Raw genomic sequence first — 15,070 nt, 5'->3', positions numbered from 1 at the left:
TACAAGAGAATGCACCTGACAAGCTGGACAGTATGCTTCTCAAAGCGCTTTACAGGATAACAACAACAATAACAACAACAATTTACAAGTTCTGGGAGGAAAAATATGATCAATATTTATAATAATAATAAACTTTATTTTATATAGCGCCTTTAAAGGTGGCTCCTCAAAGCGCTTTACAGGATAACAACTGATGAAACAACAGTGGCTGGGGGTTGAAAATACCTGTGAAACCGGTTTATTCACAATGTACTGTAGACACAGAGACTCAGTAGCAATAGCAATTACTGTAGCAATAGCTGAGCTAAGAATAGGAATGTTCCTGCTGTCAGTCTTTACCGAAGATATCACTAATAGTATTAATAATGAATGACCTTGGACAAGCTGTAAACTCAAAGTATTATGCTGGTCCACAATATTTGTAACCGTCATTTTAAATAAAAAGACTTTTCATCGACAAAAAGTAACACCACAGCATTTTGTTGATGTAACTAACAAGGATGGGACATTAGCTAGCCAATATGATAAAGGAATAACTTACTTTTTTGTTTATTTCTTGAGCACATTTATTTGAACATTTCCATCAATTGTACAAGCACTGAAAAACTGTTCTATCCCTAGTTCGTTGGGCATTTTCTTTTACTATAACAGATATAAAAACTCTTATCATTCAACGAGAGCTCAAAATATCACAAGGATCCTCAAGAGATCAACAAAGACAACAGAAAAAGTACTGTACATGGGAATCCAAGCTTTTTTATCTACGCTAAGAAGTAGTCTTTAAAATTTCTTCATCACACAGTGAAGTCAAAATTCCGGGATGTGCCTATATTAGAAAATATAAGACTTCTTCGAATGTATGTCGTGCAATCAGACTTAAGAACTGGAATTATCCGTTTTATAATGGGGAATATATTGTAAAATTCTGGGGTCTGTTTCAGGCATTCATGTGAAGGGCAACAGAGCTTTCACTGGCCGATTATCATTATTATCATTATTATTAATAATGATATTAATTTAAGGGTCTAAATATCTAAAAATATGTATCCATATAGCAGATAGTATCACTGTATTCCACTTTCTTTGTAAACACGGAAAAACAGATTCACAACACAACGCTGTGTCACTGTAAAAAAAAACGGTTTGAACATCCTATATTGTAATAAGCTGCTGAGCTAAGAATAGGAATGTTCCTGCTGTCAGAGGGGGTGGAAAGTGCCCACGGTCATTTAATTAGTATCACAATTCACACTGATTCCTTCGCGAAGATATGGACATAAGAATATTCGTGCGTGGTCAAAAAATGGCACTAAGCACTTAAAATTAATATGGTTAATAATAGTAAACTGTAACATGCTGTAACAAGATCGGCTAAACTGGGAAGAAAATGCTTTCAGAGAAAATGTTTCAGGTGTGAAGAACATAGATCTCCAATGCAATTTCAACCAAACCTGTTCCCACACACCCTGCCCCCACTGCCATTAGAATATACACAAAGCACTGAAATCTTTCGAGCTAATGATCAGGTGACCCGAGAGAGAGGGAGAGAAACACCAAGGGGTGCGGAACCAGGGAACTATTTCTATGGAAAATGGGCGATCTCCCCAGACTGTCCGCCCATTTCACTGTTACCTGAATACCTCTTTATTTTGAACTCACTCTCCCCCCTGCCTGTCTGACTTCTTTTAATCCTTCTGTGCCCGGATTGCAGTGGGTAAGATGTTTTTCCAAGAAAAAAAGAGAAATTAAAAAAAGAAAAATTTCACCAGAGCCTCTACTCTTCTTGTGTCTAATTTTTAGTTTAGAAGGATTCAAGTAGGATTTTAGATGAAAGGCAGCGACCTTAATCAAGCCCAAATCATAATTGAACCCATTCAGAGCCTACATTACATTTTAGCAGTTCATTCTGAGCAGAAGACCCTCACACCTGAAGAAAGCTTGAGTTTTCTCTCTTATCTTTTAAGCATGTGTACAATGCTGTAATACAATTTAAAATAATTAAAAGTTTAAACAGTATCAACTAAACTCCATTAATAAAAGTATTGAGTGGTATTAAATAAATACAGCTTTTTAGTATAGATTACACTTTTCTAAAATTTATTTAAAAAATAAAAATGATTACAATCTAATCTTTCCACGTTTGATCCCAAAATCCCAAGAAAAATACATCTAAACGGGGAGAAAGCTATGCTGAAAGTTTATTAAGATACTTAGAAGACAAAGATAACAATTTATGTTGCATTTGTCTGATTGTGAATCAAAAAATACATTTAATTAAACATGCGTTTGCAATTTAAATCAAAATGCGATTTAAATCAATATAAATGTTTATATTGTAACGCATACTGTACAGCCTCCATTTCTCTATAAAAATGTAAAAGATCGTTTGCGCAGCCTAAGAGGGGGGGTCTGGGTCGGACAATCCTCCATACACTCAAGTGAAAAATGAATAATGCCAATGTAAACGTCGTATTTACAAGTTGTTGATAATAGAAATGTTAAGTTCTATAAAGCTTTGTGATAGTTTACCCAGGCAGCAAAAGATCAGCTACACTGGGAAGATGCGACACCGAAGATATGATTAATAACCTTTTAAATCCCTCTCCCACACACACACGCGATAGAAGCAGGAAGCAGAAGCAGGGACCGTTTTCAGAAGGAAAGAAGGTGACTATTCATTGTTATTAAAAATGACTTAAATTCAAACATGTTGTGATATTTAGAATTTAAAAAGTCAATAAATTGTCCATAATATTGCTATTTTATTTTTTTAAGAAATGTTTGTTAAAAGAAAAGTCATGGCACCGGCTAGATTTGAACAGCCAACCTGTGGTTCAGAAGTCAGGGATGTAGACCACAGGACCACCTGCAAGGCCACATGAAGAGAGGTGAAACAGCCCTATACATACAGTATGAACAGACATTGTACAGCGTGTATTATTGTCTTGCAGAATATGAATATAATTATATCGTTATTAATTTCTTTAGATACGCGATTCCATATTATATTCGCAGAAAAGCTTAAAACTACCACTTTTTATACATTATTTCACATGTTAGTTAAAGACTTTGATGCTTAAAATGTTTAGGGAGAAATGGAATACTGGTGTGTATTTTTTCTTTAAAGTACCAAGACCAGCCATATACAGATGCAGCCATTCAAAATGCACGGTACAAACCCGTACCGCACGCAACTACCCACAAGCTACCGCAGCGCACCACGGTAAGTGATTGGTTGGCTAAAATGACCGACAGGGGCACTTGTGGTGCATTGGTCGGTAGTGAAAAGATTTAATCACTTTACTGTGCACATTTTAATCTGCTTAGTATTGAATATGTATATGACATTTTACCACTAAAGGGAAATTTTAGTAGCTGAGCATAAAAAGAAGAGGAGCATAACACATCTGAAGGTCACAAACGATATTAATTTAGGAACATAAACATATTACTGTATGTAAACTGTACTGTGTATGGCTGGTCTTGGTAGTTTAAAGAAAAAATACACACCAGTCTTCCATTTCTTCCTAAACATTTTAAGCATGAAAGTTTTATGAAACAGTACCCAAATATGCGATTGCTGTATAGAATGAATTTTAATTTAAAAAAATTATTTAACATGAAAATTAAGCTGTTTACATCTTCCGCCTGAGAACATAGTCACCTGTTGCTATCCAACGCAGAAACACAGCCACAAACTAGCAAAGAGAGCACATTAGCTAGCCAGTATGATAAAGAAATAAATGATTATTTTGTTTATTTCTTTTGCACATTTATTTGAACATTTCCATCGATTGTACAAGCACTTGGAAACTGTCCAATCCCTAGTTTATCAGGCATTTTCTTTTACGCTGCGGGCAATCTCCCGGTCTGGCGCCGGTCTGTGTCTTCTAGGATATAATGCCAGCGATTTTTTGTTAAATTTGGGTTTCCAATAACGCCGTAGCAAACTCTTGTTTTTATGTCCACTATAACAGACAATCTCCCTTGCTTTTAACCGAGCGTTTCATAATTTCCTAAAATGAAAATGATTTACTTTATTTCCCTCACGGGCTCAATAAAGTATCTATCATCTATCTATCTAAACTATCGGACAGAATTCTGGTGTCTCCCTATACCAGAGATTACGGTAGGGCTTCAGAATGATGATTGGCTGACACCATCTGACTCCCCTCTGATTGGGGAAAAAAGACGTGCTAATCTGCTCTACACACCAGGAAGTTTAATTAAGTAAAAACCGTACAGCGTACACAGATTTCTAAGCTGAATAGGAGGAAGAAAAGTCACCCGTGTTTCGTGCATAAAAAGTGGTTATTAACTATCGAAACCTGTTTTATTTATTTTATTTTTATTTAGATTAAGAGTTCCCGTTACCCCCATTTCCATTTAAATCACAAACCCGTGTTTAATTAAATATCTTTTAACATAAATCGTTATCTTTGTCTTCTGCATAATAATGTTCACCACTCTGTCTAGCAAATTAATAATAAACTTTATTTTATATAGCGTTTTAAACGAATAAGTAATTAGATTGCTCATAAACCTAATCATTTATTCTACATAAACACAGCGTAATTGCTCTCTGAAAATGCTCTTTTTCTTTTTATTTAGGCTCAGATTTCAACTATAGATCGTACACTAATTACTAGCAGTAAATACTGATGTTATGCTCCCTCTTACCACAAAAATATTAAAAATAATGTATTCTAGCTGGGATGAACTTTTTTTCGAACGTGTCTCTACCTGCTGCGACTCGGACACGGAATGGTTAAAGATGGCGAAAACTCAGGCACCCAGAGACGGGGGGGGGGGGTCTTTCTTCCTCCATAACTAAAATGCCAAGTAGGAGTAGTTTTTAATTCAGTTTGAATTATAACTGTACGTACTGTCTTCGTATTTGGCCAGGGCTTTAAAGAGAGGGCGAGCCAAAATTTTTCGGTGCCGTTGTCTGCGCTTTAAAGGTACCCCTGTCGCGGAAGAATTTGACCTCGGAACGTTCACCCAGCGTAATTATTGCATTTCATTGCACTTTGACAGATTGTCTTTAAATCAATTGTTGTCAGAATATCCCCACCTTCAAACAAGAACAAAATTCAAACGAATTTATTAACTGGCTGTTTCAGAAACCTAAAGTATATATTTAAAGTAATAATTTAACAATATATGTAAATGTTTTAAGATATGTTTATGTTGTGAATGTCTGTAGATTGTATCTTATTTTTAGTTTTTGTTTTGTTTCACGTTAATTTTATAAGGGAATCTTGATTAAAATACTTTTATTTTTTCACAATCTGATAATGCCAAACAGAATTCACATTCGCTGCAGCCAAATGGCCTTGCAGATCAGATATCAAGGAACAAAACAATTATCGCGCCTGGCTCCTTAATGGAATTGCTTTAACATGCTAATGCGTTGGTGTAACACTCTGTGTCTACAGTACATTGTGAACAAACCGGTTTCACAGGTATTTTCAACCCCCAACCACTGTTGTTTCATCGGTTGTTATCCTGTAAAGTGCTTTGAGGAGCCACCTTTAAAGCCGCTATATAAAAAAAAAAGTTTATTATTATAATTATTATTAATATTGATCATATTTTTCCTCCCAGAACTTGTAAATTGTTGTTGTTATTGTTGTTGTTATCCTGTAAAGCTTGTCAGGTGCATTCTCTTGTAAAATAATAAGTAGAGCTTTGGGCTTATTAGTGCTCCACTTACAGCAACCCAATGTAAATACATTTTGTCTCCAAATCCACCACCACTTGTATGAATCATAGCCCTGCCAAATGATGCAAATTCCGCTGCAATGGTTGTGTGCAGGAATTTTTCAGTATGGCATCTCCATGTTCAAGTAAACACTGCTCTGTGTGCAAATGCAAATGCATTTAAAAAACGTTTTTTTTTAAAAAAAGCCACCTTTAAGGTGCTATATAAAATAAAGTTTAATATTATTATTAAAATTGATCACATTCTTCCTCCCAGGACTTGTAAAATTGTTGTTGTTATTGTTGTTATCCTGTAAAGTGCATTGAGAAGCATACTGTCCAGCATATTGTATTTCATTGCACTTTGACAGATTGTCTTATAATCACTTGTTGTTAGAATATCCCCCAAGAGGATATAGAGGATATCCCCCAAGAGATATCCAGTTAACAGTGAAACGGGCATACAGTCTGGGGAGATCGCCCGTTTTCCATGTAAATAGTTATCTGGTTCCGCACCCCTTGGTCTTTCTCTCTCTCTCTCTCTCTCTCTCTCTCTGTCTCTCTCTGTCTCTCTGACCCCTCAGCACCGCCAGAGGCCCACGGTGACCTACTCAGCGGAAGGGGGCCCTTTCCCGGGTCGCCTCAGGCCATGTGGCAGGAAAGAGACGCCAGACCAGCGGGGTCCAGCACGCCACCCCTGCTCCAGCCTGTGCCGGTGAGACCGAGCCATTATAACGGGGAGATCCCATGGCAAATGTTTGAGGCCCAGTTCCAGATGTCGGCCTGTGCAAACGGCTGGTCTCAGGTGGAGATGGTGGGCCACCTCGCCGCCGTCCTGGAGGGGAAGCCCTGCCGGGCGTTGCTGGATGTACCCGGGGACCAGTGGTACAACTACGCGGCGTTGGCGTCGGCCTTCCAGAGGCGTTTTGGAAGGAGAGGGGAGGCGCCGGGACTGCTCCGGGCAAGGTTGGCCCAACGCTGCTGCCTAGTTTTTGATGTGCTCTTGAGGATCCTTGTGATATTTTGAGCACTGGTTGAATGATAAGTGTCGCAGTTTAAATAATTTTCGTTGTTAGAAATTATGAAACGCTCTGTTAAAAGCAAGGGAGTTTTTATGTCTGTTATACTAAAAGAAAATGCCTGACGAACTAGGGATTGGACAGTTTTTCAGTTCTTGTACAATCGATGGAAATGTTCAAATAAATGTGCTAAAGAAATAAACAAAAAAAGTAATTTATTCCTTTATCCTATTGGCTAGCTAATGTCCCGTCCTTGTTAGTTAGATCAACAAAATGCTGTGGTGTTACTTTTTGTTGATGAAAAAATAAAGTCTTTTCATTTAAAATGACGGTTACAAATAATGTGGACCAGCATAATACTTTGAGTTTACAGCTTGTCCAAGGTCATTCATTATTAATAATATGAGTAATATCTTCGGTAAAGGCTTTGATGCATAAAATATTTCTGCATAATTAAAATATTTATGATAAAGGTAGGTTGTGTACTTTTGCCCAACTGAGCAATCTTGCTTTCATAAAATATACCAACTTTTTAATGACTGATGATTAACATGCTGTAATACACAGTTTAAATGTAAAAGCTCAAATGCTGTACATGAGAGGTTAAGCTTTATTAGCTCCTCCTGGCGGTTTTATAAGGTGATTCCAGATACTCTCCTGTATGATGTCAAATGATGCGATACACCGCGTGATACTGCGTGAAACTGTGTTTTGATGCGACACGCCCACCGGGGTATACCGCGAAATACCTCACCCGTTTTGAATGGCTGCATCTGTACAGTTCACATAATACTGTATGTTTATGTTCCAAAATTAATATCGTTTATGGCCTTCACACACATTATGCTCCTCTTCTTTTTATGCTCAGCTACTAAGATTTCCCTTCAGTGGTAAAATTTCATATAAATATTCAATACTAAAACGGTAAAGACATTTAAATCTTTCTACAACCGACCAACGCACCACGAGTGCCCCTGTCGGTCAACCAATCACGTACTGCGGTACTGCGCGTCACGATGCGCGATGATGTAGCCAATTACCCGCGGTACGTGCACTTTGAATGGCTGCATCTGTATGTTACTTTTCACACACATTATCCACCCATTTGTTATTTGTAATTTATATATAACAATTGATGTAGAATAATACACAATATTTCTGTATTGAAGACCAGAAGTCTAGTTTTGCAATGAGCTTTCCAGGCGCAGTTGCTGTCAGTGTGCTTCACATTGATGTGTCCATGATAATCAGTCCCACTGCTGGCATCTCACATCAGCATACACAACCTGTGTGTCTGTCTCTCTACTCTTCTTCACAGACTTAGCCTTGTTGTGAGTACAATTTAAGGCAGAATAGGTCAACATATATGTATCTCGATTCTGAAAGAAAATAATAAATATAGTATATTCCCAGTTACAGTTAAGATTCCCAGAAAAGGCCAATGGGATTTTATACTTTTGTCATACAATGTCAAACCAATTAAAATAATATCCTGTTTATAAACTGAACATAGATAGCGCCCCAGGTCCAGAACCGAATCCAGGATCCCAGTGCTGTAAGGCAGCAGTGCAAACCACTGTGCCACAGTACCACCCCAGTGAAAAATTATGATACACTAAATTTGCAGCCTATAAACTCCAATAATGTTGTAGAAGAAGGAATAATAATATTTTAACCCATGTGGTTTGAAAGACAAATTGCTAGACTTATCTGACTGGTACCCATAATTAACCAAGGTATTGCTGGATTGACTGTGGATTTTAGGGATGGTGGACTTTTTACAAATGCAGGGAAATATTGGTTTAGATGGCATTTTATATTCTATGACAAGAAACTAGATGTTTTAGATGCATGGACATGGTTTGTATCAGTGACTCCCTTGAATACCAGAACATCTGTACATTCTCTAGTGCTGTCCATATACTGTAGATCACATCAAATATTCATTCAGTTTTAATTTTTTTGAACATTATAAAGCATTAAAAAGAAGTAGTGGTAGTGTACACTGCAGTGAACTTATTGATCTCAAGCTTGTTGACATATATTTGTTGATATGGTAGAACTGGCAGCCTGAATAAAAGTAGTTAGAGAGCACCAAGGTCCACATGTCAAGAGTTTGATCCTGGGCCATATCATCTGTCAGTTGTGACCTAGAGTCTCATGAAATTTGAATGGGTTTCAGTCTTTGTCGTGCTGCTTAGAGCAACTCCTGCCAGGCACCAGAGCGGCAGTGACAACATAAAGACTCATATAGTCGGTACTAAAGATGAATGTACAGTGAATGCAGCATGAGTGATGTGGTGCCACATGCTTTATTTATTAAAATAGCTGGATGAGTAAATATGGCATCACACAACACAAACACATTTTACTGTGCACGACTTTTCCCATAAATCAAAGTTTAGGACAACAGCAGAGGGAGAAGGAGATGTACCATACTCATCCATTCTCTGACAAATCAGAATAACACTCTGGTGCTCATGGTCTTGTAGCGGCAAAGACAAGTTATTAATTAAAAAAAGATACGAGAGAACAACATTATTAATGCAACATTGAAAATTACCTCATTACTTGTGGAATCAGTATTATCATGTTTATGACAAGCCTGCAAATTCCCTGCAAAGCAAGATTGAGAAGTTTATTCTCAGTAGCCCTTAGATTTTCAGCCTGTAACAAATAAATGATCAATAAATCTAAAATTAAACATTTCAGACAGCATTTAAATTATGAAAATAGTGCACTGTAGATGAGAATTAATTTTCTAAAGAGTATTGTTTATCTTTGAAACAGTTATCTTGGGGAGAATATTTTTAATACTTATTCCTTGTTTACTTGTTTTCCTGTTTTATGTTTGAAATGTTTGTACCAATTCATATTTCTATATTATATATTTATATGCTATACTGTATAAACCTTGTTTTAAAATATGATCTTTGAAATAAAGGTTTTCACAATATTTTGAGAAAACGTAAAGAGAATTAAGGTAAATAAATAATCTGATACAAATATCTCAGAGTATATATTACAATTATCTGTGAAATACCTAGAAGTCAAAATTCTACTGTTGATAATGCCAATAAGTGTCTTGCACTCAATATTTCTGTATGAGGCTTTTACATTATTATTTTTATTTTTCTGAAATTATATTAAATATTTGAAGGTATTACCTGAAGGGAATGAATCATTTCAACTGCAATTATTAATTCTTATCTTAAAACAATTTTTACCATTGACATGAATAAGACAAAAGCAAAGGATGGGTATATACTTAATTGTGTTTGCTGTGTGATACATAAAAAGTTTACCTGCGCAGTGTGGATTTCTGGTGCAGATGAGAACTACAATCACAATCGTACACACAGCATTTGCTGTTCCCAAGGCCATGACAATGGGATCAATCTTGATTTCATCTGTAATGTTAGAAATGTTATCCTTTTCATTCCATACATATAAATATTAACATGTGTAGCTTAGGTCCACTAAGCAAAGCAAATAATAAACCATACTATTAAGGAATACCATATTCACATTAAAAAAAACTTCTACTTCTCAAAAACAAAAGAAAACCAATTACCTGCAATGTCCAGTAGTGTTCCATTCCCGAACAGGATCTCTCCACATGTGGCTACAGCACAATAGTAAGTCCCAGCATCAGAGGGGCGAAGGTTCCTCTTGGGGAGGAAATAGACACAACTTTGTTTAGGAAGCCTGTCCTCGGGAATGCTCTCACACTGATCACTTCTGTTTCCATGGGTGTAAATTATTCCTGGAAAGGATTCTCCTTTTCCATGTCTGAACCAATAAACATCGTGGTCTCCTGGACAGGTTTCCATGTGTATCATACACTGAAGCATTACATCATTTTCTAGATAAACTGGGCCAGACAGAGGCTGCTGCACAACATTCCTGCTCCTAGGATCTGATCCTGAATGAAAGAGAAAATGTTTTGTAAAATAAAATATATACTGACTTGCCAGATAGTCCACAATATCCCCAATATCCTCACAATGGTTAAGTAACATTTTAAATTTTTTTTAACAGTCTGTAATGTCATTCTCTTGCCACCTAGAGTAGAATTCTGCCATAGTAGGAGATTGTTTTTTTCTGGAAACTTAGAACTTAGATGCTGCAGTGTTTATTAAATTAATATCCTTTATATTTAAAAAGGTTAAGCGCTTATGCAATATGCAGTATTATTTTTAAAATATCTTTTAAATTTTAAGTAGTATTTTGTTTCAATACTGAGTGTCATACTATAAAATAGTATGGGTACAAGTCATGGTTAATATTAGAAAAAGTTTAGAAAGAATGTATCACTTTCATTGCTGTTTTCTTAATAAATTTACAATAAAGTTATATTATTGTCTTTTAGGCTGGTCTAAATTGTTTATGACTGAGTTTCAGATATTTTTCTTGCATTTATAGTTAAAATATGAGGTTGTTCTTTTTCATTTACTTTACATACCATAAATGAACTGGTTATAGTCACTATCAAAACTATTCACCCCCCTCTGGCCTTTTTTATATTTTACGGTGTTTCAATCTGGAATCATAATGTGTTTAACTGGGAGTTTTTTACGTTGACAGCAAACACTCTATAATGTGAAAGTGAAAACAAAATTCTTCAGATCCTCCTAAATTCATTATAAATATAAAATGGAAAATAGCTGATTGCATAAGTATTCGCTCCATTTGTGTCAATATTTGGCAGTGGCACGTTTAGCAGAAATTACAACCACGAGTCTTCTTGGATACATTTCTGACAGCTTTGCACAATTGAATACTGCAATTTTTGCCCATTCTTCTTTGCAAAATTGCTTAAACTCCCTCAGTTGGGTGGGAAAAGTTGGTGACTGGTTGGAGATTCTTGACTGGATTGGGGTCCAGGCTTTGTCTAGGCCACTCCCGAACATTGACTTTTCTCTTTTTAAACCAATCTAGTGTGGCTTTGTTATTCTTAACTGTTATTAGTCATTGTAAACTGGAAAATGAATCTTCTCCCATTAGGTCCAGATGCAGTGAAGCATTCCCGTAGCATGATACTGCCACCACCATGCTTCACAGTAGGGATAGTGTTCTCAGGATTATGTTCACTGTTACACTTGCACCAAACATACAACTTACCTTTGAGGGTAAAAGACTGAGAAACTGAGCTGTTTAGTCATTTTTGGTCTCATCAGACCATATAATATTCCTCAAATTAGTTTCAGAGCCTTCCATATGTCTTATGGCAAAGTATAGTCAAGATTTGTTGTGGGTTTTTTTTGTATCTCTCCCATGAAGCCCAAATTTGTGAAGCACCCAGCCAATTCTCATGTTTACAGTTTCTCCCATCGAAGACTGTAATTCCTATAGAGTTGTCTTAGGCCTCTTGGTGACCTACCTGACTAGTGCTTTTCTCACCTGGATACTTTCTGAGGAACCCTTTTCTTCACAGATTCACAGTTGTGCTATGTTTTCTACATTTCTTTATAATGGACTTTACTGTGGGAGATATGTAATGCCTTGGAAATTTTCTTATACCCTTATACCAACGTTCCTTTGTCTTTATGATGTAGTTTTTGTTGTGAGATATACTAATCAACAGTGGGACCTCCCACAGATAGGTATATTTATTCTGAACACATGTGAAACACCTTAATTACACACAAGTAGACTCCATTCAACAAATTATGTCACGTCTGAAGACATTTGTTTGCACCAGAGTCTATTTAGTTGTGTCATAGTAAAAGGAAATGAATATGTATTCAATTACTTATTTTCTGTTTTATATCTACAATATAATGAATTTAGGAGGATCTGAAGAATTTTGTTTTCAGTTTGACATTATAGTGTTTTGTGCTGATCAATAGAAAAAATCAGACAAATAAATACATTGGGATTCTATATTGTAACACAGTAAAATGTGAAAAAGTCCAAGGGGGTTAATACTTTCAATAACCACTGTATTATTTTTTGGGACAATTCAATTCAAGCTTTATTATCCCCTGGGGGAAATTTGTTTTACAACACAGTCCATTACATCAATACAACATGGACAGAGAAAGGAACAAGTAATAGGTTTATTCCATGCTGAAAAAAAGAAGAAAGAAAACACAACGTTTCTGCCGTGGAGCCTTCTTCACGTGTCCTTTTCAATGACATCTGTAAAGGAATAGAAGGTGGTTAGAAAGCCTGGTCTTGGAACAGATAGCTGTGAAGAGATGGAATGCTGGTTTAGTGAGAGAAGTGGGCAAGTGGCCCAGGGAGGAAGAAAAGGTATGACGAAGAGATCTAGATGTGGAGGAAGACACACCTGAAGAAGGCTCCACGGCCGAAATGTTGTGTTTTCGTTCTTCTTTTTTTCAGCATGGAATAAACCTATTACTTGTTCGTTTGCAGCCTATGCATGCTGACGCAGCAACCCACCTGAACTACATGGGCAGAGAAATATTACCAGCATAGAAGACAGTACAACACTGTTGTAGGAGATAGGAAAGTTATTTTATATTGTTTGAGAAGGGTATTACACTGCCTGGTGTGACAGTGAGATATTTCATTCCCTCTGATTCTGTAAGCTGGGGATGAAAGGTTTCCTGAGTCTTTTACTTTTACACCTGGGGACACAGAAATGTCTACCAGATGAGAAGAGAGAGAGAGGATGAGCCACACTGTATAATGATCTTAGCCTTCTTTACCACCCTCTGTTTTTAAAGGATAGTGGAGAGGATAAAAGAAGTCACAGTGCAGGTCAGCAAAGGAAAAGGTTTAATTTGTTATGAAAAATGAAGTGGGTCATCACCCTGGAGCCCAGAATGGTGTCTTCTTTCACCTCATTTCTATGTTTTCTTTACTAAGCCATTGGCAGAGGTGATGAGACCATGTTATCGGTGGCCTGGCAATACTGGGAGGCATGGGAGAAGCCCTCAAGATATCCCAGCATGCAGAAGACACAATGCTGTTCTTGAGCTCGGGCAGGGGGTTGAAGAGAGCCCCACAGGTCATGGAGCAATACTCCAGGTCCTTGGGATCGAAGCTCAACCCTCGAAAGGGCAAGCTCAAGTTCTTTGGATCCTGGAAGGACAGGATGATGGCACTGTTAGGTTTCAAGCTCTGCATGGACCCCTCAAGATATTGAGCGTTTCATTCCAGAGGAGGACAATGAGACCATAAATTGGACTGAGAGGATCACTAAGGTGAACATGTTTTCCCCTTTTCCCCTCATGGGGAAAGTGATGGTGTTGAAAGCAAACATCCTGCTAGCTTTTATTTACCTGGCCATGGTGTACTCACTGCCAAACAGACTCAGACTTGAGCTGCAAAGCATGGTCATCAAGTTCGTCTGGGGAGGCAGCATAAAGCATTTTTGGTTTGTGTCAAGTGGTCTTTAGAATAAGATTGTTAACAACTTTGAATTATTTGTTCATTTTATCTGTTTGATGTCCAAATAAAAGTCCAATACTTTCTGATATGTAATGAAAATGTCTCTTGTCATGCTCATATGTATTTATACTGATTGGGTGGTGTTGTAATATTTACAAACATTAGTTAATAAAATGTTTCTTGTTTTTAAGGACGTTTGTGAAGCCTGATCAGGAAAACATTTGTTAACTTGTGTATATGTACACTGTGCAAGATACTGTAGTTCTACTATTAAGGAAGGATGACAGGTGCCTAAAGGAAGACAATCCAAAAGTTCTTTTGAAAACTGCATATTGCTGCAAATGGGGGGTTGGTTATGAAAATTGTGAAAATCAGGAATTGACTGAGAAGTTCAGTCAATAAGTAAAATAAATATTCATAACCCCCAACTTGTAAGTGATTTCTCCAGAATATACCCGAGCGGTTGGTATAATTAGAGGCATGTGAATTCTTTAATTTACAGCACAGCTTGGTGAAATGAGTAATAATTCAGGCACAAATGTTTATTAATAATAATTGCTTACACTTATATAGCGCTTTTCTGGACACTCCACTCAAAGCGCTTTACAGGTAATGGGGACTCTCCTCCACCATCACCAATGTGCAGCATCCACCTGGATGATGCAACGCAGTCATAGTGCGCCAGAAAGCTCACCACACACCAGCTATCAGTGGGGAGGAGAGCAGAGTAATGAAGTCAATTCATAGATGGGGATTATTAGGAGGCCATGATTGGTAAGGGCCAATGGGAAATTTGGCCAGGACGCCGGGGTTACACCCCTACTCTTTTCAAAAAACGTGGTCATTTTTAATGACCACAGAGAGTCAGGACCTTGGTTTTACATCTCATCCGAAGGACGGCGCCTGTTTACAGTATAGTGTCCCTGTCACTATACTGGGGCATTAGGACCCACATGGACCGCAGGGTGAGCACCCCCTGCTGGCCC

This window comes from Atractosteus spatula, chromosome 4, assembly GCF_055471065.1.
Source record: "Atractosteus spatula isolate fAtrSpa1 chromosome 4, fAtrSpa1.hap1, whole genome shotgun sequence".
In the NCBI taxonomy this organism is placed as follows: Eukaryota; Metazoa; Chordata; class Actinopteri; order Semionotiformes; family Lepisosteidae; genus Atractosteus; species Atractosteus spatula.
This window is presented reverse-complemented; position numbering follows the sequence as displayed.